Raw genomic sequence first — 14,642 nt, 5'->3', positions numbered from 1 at the left:
GTTTTGATTTGCACTTCTCTAATGATCAGTGATGTTGAGATTTTTTTTTCCATATGTTTGTTGGCTGCATGTATGTCTTCTTTTGAAAAATGTCTGTTCAGGCTGGGCACGGTGGCTCCCTCCTGTAATCCCAGCACTTTGGGAGGCCGAGGTGGGCAGATCACGAGGTCAGAAGATTGAGACCATCCTGGCTAACATGGTGAAACCCTGTCTTTACTAAAAATACATAAAAAAATTAGCCAGGCATGGTGGCACATGCCTGTAGTCCCAGCTACTCAGGAGGCTGAGATGGGAGAATGGCGAGAACCTGGGAGGCGGAGCTTGCAGTGAGCCGATATTGCACCATTGGACACCAGGCTGGGCAACAGAGCAAGACTCAGTCTCAAAAAAAAGAAAAGAAAAGAAAAAAAAAAATGTCTGTTCATGTCCTTTGCCCATTTTTTGATGGGATTGTTTGTTTTTCTCTTGTAAATTTGTTTAAGTTCTTACAGATGCTGGATATTAGACAAAAGGACATTTTAGTAACAAAAAGCAAACTATAATCTCAGAATAAAGATATCCTTCAACAAACATTTTCCACCCACATGCGTAGTCTTTCTTTTTTCTCAGACCAGGAAATATGTCATTGAGAGCCTTCAGAAATCCATCATGGCCTCTCATTTAGGAGTGACTGAAGTTGAAGATGTCAAGTAGGCACTCTTAACCAATTATCTATTTTCTTAAATTATTCTTACTCTTGGCTGTGCGCAGTGGCTCGCACCTGTATCCCAGCACTTTGGGAGGCTGAGGCAGGTGGATCACCTGAGGTGAGGAGTTCAAGACCAGCCTGACCAACATGGTGAAACCCCATCTCTACTGAAAATACAACAAATTAGCTGGGCATGGTGGCACACACCTATAATCCCAGCTGCTCAGGAGGCTGAGGCAGGAGAATCTCTTGAATCCAGGAGGCAGAGGCTGCAGTGAGCAGAGATCGTGCCTTTGCACTCCAGCCTGGGCAACAAGAGCGAAACTCTGTCTCAAAAAAAAAAAAAAAAAAAAATTGTTCTTAGTCTTTCCCTCCTTTCCTCTTTCTTTCTTTCGTTTCTTTCTTTTCCTCTTCCTTCCTTCTTCCCTCCGTCCCTCTTTCCTTTCTCCTTTCTCCTTTTTCCTTCCTTTCCTGTTTTCCTATACAAATATTTACAAAGCATATACTATGTTCTAGTCTACCGTCTTTTCTTCTACAACACATGCTCCTATAGTAACTCATCCACAGCTAATACATAGGGAAATTACGTGGTTGTAAAGTGAAAGTGGGTTGGTTCATACGGAATTTTTCCTAGGAAGGAGAGCTAAAGTAGCAGGAGTAGAATTCTAATCTTTGACAAGAGAGGGAAAAGCCTTCAACTTGCCTTCTGCTTAGGTAAGAGCCCTGTCAGCTGTATTTTAAGAAAATTACAAATGCATGCCTGCACCTGGGGTTTGCTCCCCAGAAAGATTCATCCTAGGAAGCAGGTTGCACTTCCTCCTATGCCCACCTGGCCCAGAGTCCACTTCCATCTGCACCAGCTCAGCACCTGCAACAAATAGTACCACTCTATAGTTTTGTGCAAGCTTTGATATCCCCAGAGGCAACTTTCCGAAGTAGAGTTGTTGCCTGGGCTGTCTAGGTTTTCTCTGAAGGCACCAATTACTGCTTTTGTTAGTGCTCTGTTACCAAGTTGCATAGATTTCGCGGGCCTGCCCAACCCTATCATTTTTAGCCTGTTATTTTTAGTGTGCAATTTTACAGAATGCAAAGTTTTTCAGGAATATATGTATTATGTTATAGCACATAACCTGTACTAAACCAATAGTGCTTATCTTTAACTGAACTAGAGTGTAATCACACCCACAGGACACTAAGCCATAGTGAAAAACAAAAACATAGAGCTCTGTGGAAAAATCCCCACTGCAGAGCTAAGTGAACAAAAGCAAGATGAAGCACAATACGTACAGTATGATGTTATTCATGCAGTGGAGGGAAATAACCTTTGTAACGATGCTTTTCATTCTCTATGCAGAAAAACAGTGTATTACATATGTCAGTAAATTAGAGGGAAACCTGGTAACACCTTCGACTTGACTGAGAGAGGGGAGAAGGATCCCAGCAACATTGCGCTTAAACCCAGGTCAGTGATGTCCTACTCTGGTTCCATCTGGATCCTTCCCTTGGGCCAAAAAGTTCTGCATTTAATGGCACTCCCCTTTCCAGATCGCAGTCCCTGGAAATGGGGACCCCAGAATTCTCTTCCCAAAGACTCCTGAGCCTACTACATTTCTGGATCCATTTCCCTGACACCTGTTGCCTTTGTGCGCACCCTTGGATCCAGGGAGGGGGCAGTGGGAAGAGAAGATGGGAAGGCAAGAGGCCTCCACTGGTCCTGTTTTAGAGGCAGGCCTGGGTACCAGGAGATAGAGTAGGTGCTGTCTGATCCTACAGGAGTGTTTGTTTGTTTGTTTGTTTATTTGTTTGTTTTTAAGACAGGGCGCCCCTCTGTCACCCAGACTGGAGTGCAGTGGCGCGATCTGACCTCACTGCAACCTCTGCCTCCCAGGTTCAAGTGATTCTCCTGCCTCAGCCTCCCGAGTGGCTGGGATTACAGGTGCCTGCCACCACGCCTGGCTAATTTTTGTACTTTTAGTAGAGACGGGGTTTCACCACATTGCCCAGGCTAGTCTTGGACTCCTCACCTCAGGTGATCCCCTGCCTCAGCCTCCTAAAGTGCTGGGATTACAGGTGTGAACCACCGCGCCCAGCCTGGTCCTGCGGTCCTTGGACTGTAAGGTCCAAGTTTTATAGGGAGAATTAGTTTTACGTTGTTTATGTACTTAACAATTAATTAAAACCTAACAAAAAATTGCAATGCTTTCTACTCATCTAGAAACATCTAGTTCTACTCATCTGGAACTAACAAGGTCTTTCATGGTAACTCTTGATTACGGCTCCTGAGTTCGATGGGGAAAGAAATGGGAAAATTAAGACGTAAGGGGAATAGAGCTCTCATGATTCTAAGTGACAAGCGTCAGTGACTTCCTACTTTTAAAGAAAGCAGTCTTACTGTGATGGCTGCAGAGGGCTACGGGGTGAGAGTGGAATTCCCCAGAAGCAAAAGCCATAGCAATTAGTAGAATTTCCACCCCACTTCCACCCACTGCCTCCCGTCCAGCCCAAGGCCCAGCCCCAAGAAGCACCCAGGAAACAGTCCTGAGCAGGCCTTGTATCACACACTTCAGGGCAGTTGGTCAAAACTGTCATCAGAGGCGCCACAGACCAGGGGATTTCCTGTGGGTGGAGTCCTCAGCAAGGTCTTTGCGCTATTCTGGGGTGTTCCCCAGCTCCCCCACACTGATTCCAGGAAGCCTGCCTGGGATTATCAGAACTTTGCTATCTTGTCCTCAGCTGCTTTCAACAAAACTGGGTGGGGGGCGGGGATAGGCCACCTGGTGAATGAGCCAAAGGAGCACAGAACCAGGAAGCAGCAGGCCAGCCATCTAGGTGTGTCTACTTATGACCTTGGGCAAGCCATTTAACTCTGCGCCCGGTCAGTCCCCCTCTCACCTATAAAATTGAGATAATATTTCATCTCAGGGCAACTTCAAAAGGCTGTTGTGAAAATTAAATGAGATAAACAATCAGTCTGATTTTTTAAAAAAGACCAAAGACTTGGCATAGGCTGGATGTGGTGATTCATCTGTAGTCCCAGCACTTTGGGAGGCTGAGGCTGGAGGATTGCTTGAGCCCAGGAGTTTGAGACTAGCCTGGGCAACATAGCAAGACCCCACCTCTTAAATAAAAAAGACTGAATATATCTCACCAAAGAAGATACACAGATGGCAAATAAGCACATGAAAAGATGTTCAACATCATATGTCATCAGGGAAATGCAAATTAAGACAATGATGAGAAATCATTATACCCTGTTAGAATGGCCAACTCCAGAACATAGAAAACACCAAATGCTGGACAGAATGTGGAGGAAACAGGAACTTCCATTCATTGCTGGCAGGGATGCAAAATGGTACAGACACTTTGGAAGACAAGTTTGGCAGTTTTTCACAAAACTAAATACACTTTTACCATACAAGTCAACAACTGATTGAACTCCTTGGTATTTATGACCACACAAAAACCTGCACACAGATATTTATAGCACCCTGTTTTGTTTGTTTGCTTGTTTGTTTTGAGACGGAGTCTCGCTCTATTGCCCAGGCTGGAGTGCAATGGCATGATCTCGGCTCACTGCAACCTCTGCCTCCTGGGTTCAAGCGATTCTCATGCCTCAGCTGCCCGAGTAGCTGGGATTACAGATGCCCACCACCACGCCTGGCTAATTTTTGTATTTTTAGCAGGGGTTTTGACATGTTGGCCAGGCTGGTCTTAAACTCTTGACCTCAGGTGATCCACCCACCTTGGCCTCCCAGAGTGCTGGGATGACAGGTGTGAGCCACCGTGCCCAGCCAGCAGCTTTATTCTTAATTGCCAAACCTTGGAAACAACCAAGATATCCTTCAGCAGAGGAGTGGAGCAACCAGCAATGGTGCATCCATGTAATGGAGTATTATTCAATGCTGAGAAGAAATGAGCTGTCAAACCTCAGGAAGGAACCTCAAATCATGCCGTTAAATGAAAGAAGTCAACCTGAAAGTTTATATACTGTATGGTTCCAACTGTAGGACATTCAGGAAAAGGCAAAACTACAGTTAAAAGATTTTCTGGGGATTTGTGGGGAGGGGTGAGAAATGAATAGAGGGCATAGGGGATTTTGAAGGCAGTGAAACTATGCCATTAGATACTGTAAGGGTGTATATGTCACCATACATTTGTCAAAAATCATAAAATGAACAACAGGAGTGAACCCTGATGTAAACCACTGATTTTAATTAACAATAATGTAGCAATGTTAGGTCATCAGTTATAAGAAATGTACCACACCAGTGCCAGATGTTAATAATAGGGGAAATTGGGAGCGATGGTATATGGGAACTCTGTGAACTTTCCACTCGATTTTTCTGTAAATCTAAAACTGATTAAAAATTTTGTCTATTAATTTTTTTAAATAGTTCTATCTCCTTGGGTAATTGCTTCACCTTTCTAGATCTTCATTTCAATTTCCTTAGCTATGAAATGAGGGAGTGTGACACGTGCTTATGTGGCTAATGGCTACCATCTTCGATGGTGCAGGTCTGGAAGATTTCCACGGCCTTTCTTTTCCTCTTATGCCTTTTTTTTTTTTTTTTTTTTTGAAACCGAGTCTCGCTCTGTCGCCCAGGCTGGAGTGCAGTGGCATGATCTTGGCTCGCTGCAACCTGCGCCTTCTGCATTCAAAAGATTCTCCTGCCTCAGCCGGCCGAGTAGCTGGGACTACAGGTGCGCGCTACCACGCCCAGCTAGTTTTTTTGTATTTTTAGTAGAGACGGTGTTTCACCATGTTAGCCAGGATGGTCTTGATCTCTTGGCCTCGTGATCCACCCGCCTCAGCCTCCCAAAGTGCTGGGATTACAGGTGTGAGCCACCGCGCCCTGCCTGACTGACTTTTACTTGAGTACAGTCTTCCCTCCTTTTTTGTGAGTTGTTCCTTGTTTGGGTTTTCTGATGCTTCTTCATGATCAGATCAGGGTGTTCTGTGTGTCTGGGTAGAGTTAAGTTCCTTCAGTGGCCGCAGTCTGGCCTTTCTCTGGTGGAAATGAATGTGGTTTCTTTCATACGTTGGAAGAGCTGGTGGCCAAGTCTCTCATAAACCTCACCTTAAAATCATCCAAACAGCTAACAAGTTGAACCCAAGAGAGTAACGCTTTGTCAGCTCCACACTCAGCAAATCCCCAGCTCTTGGAGCAGTTCTGACTGTCAAAACTGTATTCCCAAACCAATATAGGGGTACTGCCAACCACAGGAGAGACACACAGGTTGTCAGAGAAAGAAAAGTGATCAAGAAAATCATTTCCATTCTGCCAGGAGGCCAGCTAGACTGGGTTCTGGAGTCTCCCTCAACCCAGTAAGGTCAGATTTCCCCTTGAGTTGACTTTGCGTTGTTATGCAAGTGCGTATTGGGAGGTGGGGGGAGGTCTGTGCAAATGGTCTCTTCTCAATGGCATTGAAGACTTCATCGCCTTCAGGCTAACTTTAGCAAATTTCAATAATGGCAGCTTCAGCCACAAGGTCTTCTTGCTTGAGGTGTCTTTCTTTTGCAATTAGAATAGTCAAACCTCTTGATAGCCATTTCCTTTTGAGTCCCAGGGCAGCATCTTTGGTATCATCCCATTGTCTTCTGCTGTGGAGGTGCTTAGACCAACCTGTCTCCTGAGAAAGATTTCCCGTTCATCACCCATTTCCTCCAACTAGGGGATCCCTTTGGCAGAATCCTGAACTAAAGCTGTGTCTGCTTCTGAAATCTGTGTCCCTAGGGGCCTGGTAAGGACCAATCTCTCTGCGTTTGCTTTTCGAGACACTGTCATAGATTTTGAAAAGTGCCAATCCCTTGAATATGATTTATTCTTGTCACATCTTTTTCTGCAATTGTGGAATATTATTCTAGTGTTTTATTTCTCTTGACTTTCCCATATTTCTTTCAGGAAGGCCCAGCTTTGTATCAGTTTAACCCATTGTTTAAGTCGGTCCATTTATTTCATATAAAACCAGTTTTCTTTTCTAATAAGTGTTTTTTCTTAACATAATCCTCTACATTTTTTTCTTATGGAATTTCCCATAATGAGAGATATAAAATCATTAATTCTGGGTCTGTTCAAAGCAATCACTGTTCAACCAAGCCTTGCCCATCTTCCCTTTGCTGAGTTGGAAACTCCCACCCAGAGGTCTTCCATCTATCTAGCACTGATCCCAGGCCTGGACTTGTTCTGTTTTCGTCCTCTCTGGCTACACTTTAATATATCTCATCTTTCCTGTGCTTGCCTTTAGAGACCAAATTCCATGAATTTCTCAGGTATTCCCTTAGGCACAGGCATTTCCTGGGTCACAAGAAAGTTCATACAATGAATTTTTTTTTTTTTTTTTGAGTATTTTACACTGATCTTTCTGGTCTTTCATTCTAAATCTGTCTACATTTTTGTAAGCACTTTAGTTATCATCCCACTGTGAGACTGAGCAGGATCCGAAGTTTGAACATATTCAAACTTCAGCTTAATTTTAAAACTTCAGATTTTGGACTTTGATTTTAGATTTTAATTTCTTTGATCTCTCACCTCTGAAAGGATTTCAATTTGGGGATTTTGGACTTTAACTTATAAGGGGCAAGAGAACTTCATTTCAGATTTTCATTTCTTTGAACTTTATCCTATGAAAGGTTTTATTCGGCTGGGTGCGGTGGCTTACGCCTGTAATCCCAGCACTTTGGGAGGCCGCGTTGTGCAGATCACCTGAGGTTGGGAGTTCGAGACCAGCCTGACCACCATGGAGAAACCCTGTCTCTACTAAAAATACAAAAATTAGCTGAACGTGGTGGCACATGCCTGTAATCCCACCTACTCAGAAGTCTCAGACAGGAGAATCGCTTGAACCCGGGAGGCGGAGGTTGCAGTGAACCGGGATCGCACCATTACACTCCAGCTTGGGAAATAAGAGTGAAACTCCGTCTTCAAAAAAAAAAAAAAAAAAAAAATGGATTTATTCTTGGCCAGGCCAGGTAGCTCATGCCTGTAATCCCATCACTTTGGGAGGCAGAGGCAGAGGATGGCAGATCACCGGAGGTCAGGAGTTTAAGACCAGCCTGACCAACATGGGGAAATCCCGTCTCTACTAAAAACACACAAATTAGCCAGGCGTGGTGGCGGGCGCCCGTAATTTCAGCTACTGTGGAGGCTGAGGCTGGAGAATCGCTGGAACCTGGGAGGCGGAAGTGAGCAGTGAGCGGGGTTGGTGCCATTGCCCTCCAGCCTGGGTGACAATAGCAAAATTCTGTCTCAAAAAAAAAAAAGGCATTTATTCTTTGGACTTTCACATGCCCCAGAGAAATTAACAATGGGAGTATTCAGGTGCCATCTCATAGTTCTTACAACGTTCTGACTGAGCAGCCCTGCTCTGGGCAGGTCTAGGAGGACTTCTCAAATTTTCCTGGACGCTGAGTACTCCTAAGAAAGTCATTCCAGTCTGGTTTTTTTTGGAACTGTAGCTTCTCTTCTTCTATTGGACTTCACTGGAATTCAGACACTGTTGCTATTATAGACTTCTCTAAAATATGTTCCTCATCTCTATTTCCCTCTCTAAGAACAATCAGTCTTGGGTTTTCAATAATACAGATCTCTCTACCACAAACTGAGAAGGTACCATTCTCTCTGTGATGAGAAATGTCATTCTTTTTTACTTGTTTTTTTTTTTTTTTTTCTTAATAAAACCTACTGTCCTTTTGTGGGTCAAGCCACAATGTGGGTCCTCAACATTTAGAAAAATAGTTAAGATAGAGTTTATATCAGTAGCAATTCCAGAACCATTTGAAGTCACATGGTGGGCGTTTCTCTTGAACTGGTGGGCCAGTTACAGGAATTAACTTAGTTCCTCTATAGTTCCCTCTCTCCATCCTGAAGATAATTTATAGCAACACAAAAGAAGACCAGAACTTGGGGGTAGTTTATCTTATACAACTTAAAGATACCTGCCACTAACACTCACTGCTATTCTGAAAAATATGCAGAGGCTCGGTTTAAAGTCCTGACCTCCTGGCTTGAAAACAAGGAACACAGTAAAATTGTGCTGCTCCCTAATACTTAAGAAGCTTATGCTGTATACTGACACGTTCTCATTGATCTTTTTTTTATCTGTGACAGGGTCTTGCTCTACTGCCCAGGGCTGAGGTACAATGTCGCAATCATAGCTCACTGCAGCCTGGAATTTCTGGGCTCAAGCCTCAGCCTCCTGAGTAGCTGGGACTATAGCTACATGCCACCATACCCAGCAATATAAAATTGAGTGAAAGAATCAAGACACAGAGGAGTTGATACTGTGTGATGATCTTCATATAAATTATAAAAGCAAGCAAAAACAAATCCTACGCTATTAGAATCCAGGCTATTAGTTGGTAGGTTGGGACTGGCATGGAAGGTTTCTGGGGTGCTGGTAATGTTCTGTTTCTTGATTTGGGTGCTGGTTATATAAGTGTTCTTTGTAAAAATTCATCAAACTAGGCTGGGTGCGGTGGCTCACCCCTGTAATCCCAGCACTTTGGGAGGCTAAGGCAGGCGGATCACGAGGTCACGAGATCGAGACAATCCTGGCCAACGTGGTGAAACCCCGTCTCTACTAAAAATACAAAACTTAGCTGGGCATGGTGGCATGTGCCTGTAGTCCCAGCTACTTGGGAGGCTGAGGCAGGAGACCCGTTTAAACTGGGGAGGCAGAGATTGCAGTGAGCTGAGATCACGCCACTGCACTCCAGCTTGGGCAACAGAGTGAGACTCTGTCTCAAAAAAAAAAAAAACAAGAAAAAAAATTCATCAAACTGTCCACCTATGATACGTGTACATCAATAAAAAGATAATTTTTTTCACTCATGTAATCCCAGCACTTTGGGAGGCCAAGGCAAGAGGACTGCTTGAGGTCAAGAGTTGGAGACATAGTGAGACCCACATCTCCACAAAAACAAAAAAAGATAATTTTTTAAAAAAGCACAGCAGTCAAAACAATTTACACAGCGTCATGCAAGCACTGCCATCAATTGCCAAGGTCAAAGCCCTGAGTGTCCCAATTGCAAATGCCTAGCAGCCTGCATTCTGGACACATCCAAAGCCTCCATGTACACATGTCATGTGCTCCACAAATGACAGTCAGGATGCATTTCTCAGTAGTCTCGCTCATTAATGAGATGTTTGAGTCTAGGGAGTGTAATGGCCTGAATTATGTCTCCCAAAATAACATGTCTGAACCTCAACTCCAATCTTATTTGGAAATAGGTTCCTTGTAGATGTGATTGAGTTAAGGATCTCCAGATAAGATCATCCTAGATTTGCAATGCACCCTAAAATCCAATGGCTGATGTCATAAGAAAAAGGAGAGGGAGATTTGAGACATACAGACACAGAGGAAGAGACACAAGGAAGAAGGCCATGGGAAGACCAAGGCAGAGATTGGAGTGATGCTGCCACAAACCAAGGAACACCAGAAGCCACCAAGAGAAACTGGAAGACCGAGGAAGGAGCCTTCAGAGGGAGTGTGGCTCTGCTTACACTTCGATTTCAGACTTCTGGCCTCCACATCTGTGAAAGAATACACTTCTGCTGTTAGAGTCAATCATTTTGTAGTAATTGGTTATGGTAACCCTAGGAAACTAATGTGGGGACTCCATATATAAAACCCCCTTTTCCTGCTCTAGTTCTTAATAGAGATATACATACCAGATTCAGATAGATGCATATCAAAATTCTACCTTGATAACTGATGCTGACATATTAGATGCCACGATTTAAATCATTCCACATAAGCTTACTAATAACTGACTGAGAACTGAATTGACTCATTTGGGCTACAGACCTTCCTAGCAGATGCTAGATTCTGCTCTGAAATCCTTACTGCTTGGCAAGAATAGATAAGATCACATTTTCTCCAGAACATGTTCAACATTTGTTTAGAGATGCTAGGTGCTTCCTGGTGGGGGATGCAGCAAAGATGCTATTCATGGCCCTGATCAATTCAGCTCTGGCCTATACTTGCATACCCCTATTCAACAAGAACTAAATAGGCTGAGCGCGGTGGCTCATGCCTGTAATCCCAGCACTTTGGGAGGCCGAGGCGGGTGGATCACGAGGTCAGGAGATCGAGACCATGGTGAAACCCCGTCTCTACTAAAAATACAAAAAATTTAGCCGGCCGCGGTCGCGGGCGCCTGTAGTCCCAGCTACTCTGGAGGCTGAGGCAGGAGAATGGCATGAACCCGGGAGGCAAAGCTTGCAGTGAGCCGAGATCACACCACTGCACTCCCACCTGGGCAACAGAGCGAGACTCCGTCTCAAAACAAACAAACAAACGAAAAAACAAAACAAGAACTAAATAATTACTGAAGGCATTATTAGTTATTACCTGAGTATGCCCTTTGGGGTTTTACCTACACAAATATCCATCAAATAGCTTATCAAAGTATTCTAATCATGTATACTGCTGTCTGTAAGAGGTGTTATTGTGTTTTTGTTTTTGTTTTTGTTTTTTTGAGATGGAGTCTCCCTCTGTCACCCAGGCTGGAGTGCAGTGGCGTGATCTCGGCTCACTGCAAGCTCCGCCTCCCAGGTTCAAGCCATTCTCCTGCCTCAGCCTCCCAAGTAGCTGGGGCCACAGGTGCGCACCACCATGCCCTGCTAATTTTTTGTATTTTTAGTAGAGACGGGGTTTCACCATGTTAGCCAGGATGGTCTCAATTTCCTGACCTTGTGATCTGCCTGCCTCGGCCTCCCAAAGTGCTGGGATTACAGGCGTGAGCCACCACGCCCGGCTTGTTTCGTTTTTTTGAGACAGAGTCTTGCTGTGTCTCCCAGGCTGGAGTGCAGTGGTGTGATCTCAGCTCACTGCAACCTCCACCTCCTGGGTTCAAATGATTCTCCTGCTTCAGCCTCTTGAGTAATTGGGACTATAGGCATGTGCCACCATGCCCAGCTAATTTTCCTGTTTTCAGTAGAGATAGGGTTTCACTATGTTGGCCAACTGGTCTGGAACTGCTGACCTCAGCTGATCTGCCCGCCTCGGCCTCCCAAAGTGCTGGGATTACAGGCATGAGCCACCATGCGCAGCCACCTATTTGTTTTAAAGTTTTAATTTTGGTACATGACATTCATGTTTTAAAATCCCTACACAATGTTGCCCCTCCCAACGGTTTGCCTGGCCTGCCCCCTAATCCTGCTGTGTGTGGAACCCAGTGGAGAGATATTCCATGATCATACAGTCTGTCAACCGGTAGGACAGAGGACAGGGTGGCCATAATTTCCTGTATGGAAGGCTTTCCTTCTGTCATCATGATGCTCATTTACATTATCAAAGTAGCCAGACCCAGAAAACAGTTGAGACAAATAGCAGGTGAAGGTCACCTTTGGCAAAACCGCTTTCTCCATTCTCCTTACTCCATTCCACTTTTTCTCTCAGCTAATTGTCAGGGCAACACATCATATGTTAAACTTATCCCTCTGGGGTACAGTGTCAGTGAGGTTGGGGTTCCCTTTCTGGTGTATACATATTTCTGTTAAGGACAAAGCTTGGCCTTAGAAATGGGGTAATTTGGCCTGTCCTGGGAATTTTCAATTTAGTGATGCTGTAGAATGGAGGTGGAAGGATGATGATTTTTATGGAATGACCTTTTCCATCTCACTCTTGTGAAAGGTTGTGTAGCTTCTGGGAGACAGTCCAGGAGACCACAGCCCAGAGAGGCTCACTGGGAATATGGAAGGTGTGGCTTCTATATCCCCCCAGGTGACAAATGCATAGCAAGCCTCCTTGACAAGGTTGTCAAAAAGGTTCCTTCCTATGAACACATTTCTTTGAATTGAGAAAGGAAGGCAGGCTCTTTCTGACAGAAGTTAAGTCTAACTTGGCTGATTGGCTATCCATTAAATATTTTTCACAAATTGAGTGAAACACTTTGGTACCGCTAAGGTTTCTATGATATATATATTTAAAGCAATTGATAAAAGCATGTTAATACAAAGATATAAGTAAAATTAATGAATATTTCTATTTTCCCTAAATCTTCCTGAGAACATCTGGTTAAACAAGCTGCCTTTAAGTGAAAGAGTGGCATTTAATATGCCTGGGTAAAGCCTTCTTCTTTTTTTTTTTTTTTTTGAGAAGGGGTCTCTCTCTGTCGCCCAGGTTGGAGTGGTGTGATCTCAGCTCACTGCAACCTCTGCCTCCTGGGTTCAAGCGATTCCCTTGTCTCAGCCTCCCAAGTAACTGGGATTACAGGCACGCACCACCATGCCTGGCTAATTTTTGTATTTTTAGTAGAGACAGGGTTTCACCACGTTTGGCCAGGATGGTCTGCATCTCCTGACCTGGTGATCCCGCCCACTTCGGCCTCCCGAAGTGCTGGGATTAGGTGTGAGCCACTGCGCCCAGCCTGGGTAAAGCCTTCTTAGTTGAATTGCCAGAAATGGCAAGGAATGACACTATTACCTGAGTAACAAATCATTTGTAAGTCAAATGACTTTTGTTTCTTTGTTTTCAACATATTGAAGAAAGACTCAAGTTATCAGCTGATATATTATCAATTGACAAAAAAATAGTTTTGATAATACATCACCATGTGACTTTTTAGCAAATAATTTGGAAGTAGTTCAAAGAATTGGATGACATTGCCATTGTAAAACTTCTCTTGCCATCTACTTTTAATGTGAGCAAAGTATCCATAAAAATGAAAAATCAGAATGAAATTGATCTTGAATCATGTAAGTAATATTCATCCATGGACATATGGCCTAATTGAAAATGCATTTGTAGTAACATTTTATCTTTTATTAAGTAATTATTTATAAAAGTATGAATATTATGTAAAGTCAAAGAAAAATTTATTTCAATATAAACACACATTTTCGTGGCAGAGAAACATAACAAAATGAATAAAATAAAATATTTTTTTCTTTCTTCTTCTTTTTTTTTTTTTTTTTGAGACAGGATCTCACCCTGTCACCCAGGCTGAAGTGCAGTGATGCAATCACAGTTCACTGCAGCCTTTGCCTCCTGGGCATAAGCGATCCTCAGCTTCCCGAGTAGCTAGGACGACAGGCGTGCACCACCACGCCCAGCTAATTTCTGGATTTTAAAAATAGAGACAGGGTCTTGCCATGTTGCTCAGGCTGGTCTCCAGCTCCTGTTCTCAGGAGATTGGAAAATAAAATATTTTCAATCCAAAAAAATATGATTAGATACCATTCTGTGGAGCTGAAGGAGACAAGGGAACTAGTAAAACTTCCAGCTTTCAAGGGCTTTTACATGAATTGTTTTAAATGAATGGTGATCAAGATGAAGTCAGTAGATTCCATTTGAGACATTTCAGAGTGAGATAAGGGTACAGTTTTAAATGTCAATAAAATGTCAATATGGCAAAAGTCACACCATTTGCAAGTATTTAAACTTATGATAAAACATTTTAGATGCTTGATGGGTCATTTTCAAAATTATGTTCCAAATGGTCTTAGGGGCATGCGATGGCCACCCATCAGGTCTCCGCAGGACAGCTCCCCAGGACAGCGGCTCCCTAGGGCTCTCTGTGCATCTTCAAGGAGGGCGACTTCCTTGGTTCAAGTCCCAAGGTCACCTCCTTGCTCCCATTCTCAAGTTAGTCCCCAGGGCATGAGACACACCAACGCTCCCATTCCCTCCAGTTTCTCTCTTTCCCCCACTTTCTCACTCGTTTCAAGAGAATGCTCCTATCCAGCGAATTTGTCATCATTTTCCCTGCCTGGGTAACAACCATCGCAGGGGCCTTTTTTTTTTTTTTTTTCAGGGAATGGGCCTGGAGCCGTGAGCAGTCTCCTTCGCTCACCCCCCACCCCTCACCCCGCCTTCTCCTGCTCCTCCTCTCTTCACTCTTCCTGCCTCTCGGCTCCGGGGTCCCCTGGCTTCCCCGCAGTCCCCGCCCCCCAGTTCCCACAGCGGCACCCGGGCCTCGCCTCCCTCCAGCGGAGCCGCGCGCCCTGCG

This window comes from Rhinopithecus roxellana, chromosome 10 (assembly GCF_007565055.1).
Source record: "Rhinopithecus roxellana isolate Shanxi Qingling chromosome 10, ASM756505v1, whole genome shotgun sequence".
NCBI lineage: Eukaryota > Metazoa > Chordata > Mammalia > Primates > Cercopithecidae > Rhinopithecus > Rhinopithecus roxellana.
This window is presented reverse-complemented; position numbering follows the sequence as displayed.